Below are 867 nucleotides of genomic sequence, written 5' to 3'. Positions count from 1 at the left end.
CAAAATTTGAGCTAAAGCCAGTCATGTTTCAGATATTGCAAACTATCGGTCAATTTAGTGGGATGGCTACTGAGGATCCTCATCTTCACCTTCGGTTGTTTGTCGAGGTTTATGATTCTTTCAAACTTTCTGAAGTCGCAGATGATGTTTTACGATTAAAGTTGTTTCCATATTCTGTGAGAGACATGGCAAGAGATTGGCTGAATTCTATTGCACCATCTTCAGTGACTACTTGGGGTGATTTGGCAGAAAATTTTTTGATGAAGTATTTTCCTCCTACCAAAAATGCAAAGCTCCGTAATGAGATTAATTCTTTTCACCAGCTGGATGATAAGTCTTTATACGAGGCATGGGAGAGATTTAAGGCATTACTCAGAAAATGCCCATATCATGGTCTTCTTCATTACATTCAGATGGAGACATTCTATAATGGTCTTAATGCTCAAACAAAATTGATGGTGGATGCATCAGTGGATAACTAATAGAGCTCAATCTGGAAAAAGAGTAGCTGGAATATATGAGGTCGATGTTGTGACCTCAATGCGAGCTCAAATGTCATCCATGGAGAATATGCTCAAGAGCTTGACTATGGGAGGTAACCAATCTATGGGGAAATCAAGGAATTCATAGGTTAATCACATCAAGAATATGTCATGTGTGTATTGTGGTGAAGAGCATACTTACGACAATTGTCCTTTAAATCCAGAATCTGTTTTCTATGTTGGGAATCAAAATAAGGGTTGCCCTTACTCAAACTCTTACAATCAATCTTGGACACAACATCCTAATTTTTCTTGGAGCAATCAAGGGGCTACTTCTGGAAATTCAGCAAATGCTTTCAGGCCGAATAATCCTCCTGGATTCTCC

At 38.6% G+C, this 867-nt stretch overlaps 1 non-coding gene across 1 annotated transcript; it reads right to left on the bottom strand.

Annotated features, from left to right (window-relative positions):
- Positions 1 to 290: 290 nt before the first annotated feature.
- LOC141715554 (small nucleolar RNA R71) lies at positions 291 to 397 on the bottom strand. The gene has a single exon (XR_012572312.1). It is a non-coding gene; the product is annotated as a small nucleolar RNA R71 (small nucleolar RNA).
- Positions 398 to 867: the final 470 nt, after the last annotated feature.

Source organism: Apium graveolens, chromosome 3 (assembly GCF_009905375.1).
Source record: "Apium graveolens cultivar Ventura chromosome 3, ASM990537v1, whole genome shotgun sequence".
Lineage (NCBI taxonomy): Eukaryota > Viridiplantae > Streptophyta > Magnoliopsida > Apiales > Apiaceae > Apium > Apium graveolens.
Note: the sequence above shows the minus strand (reverse complement) of the source record. Positions and strands in the feature narration are given on the sequence as shown.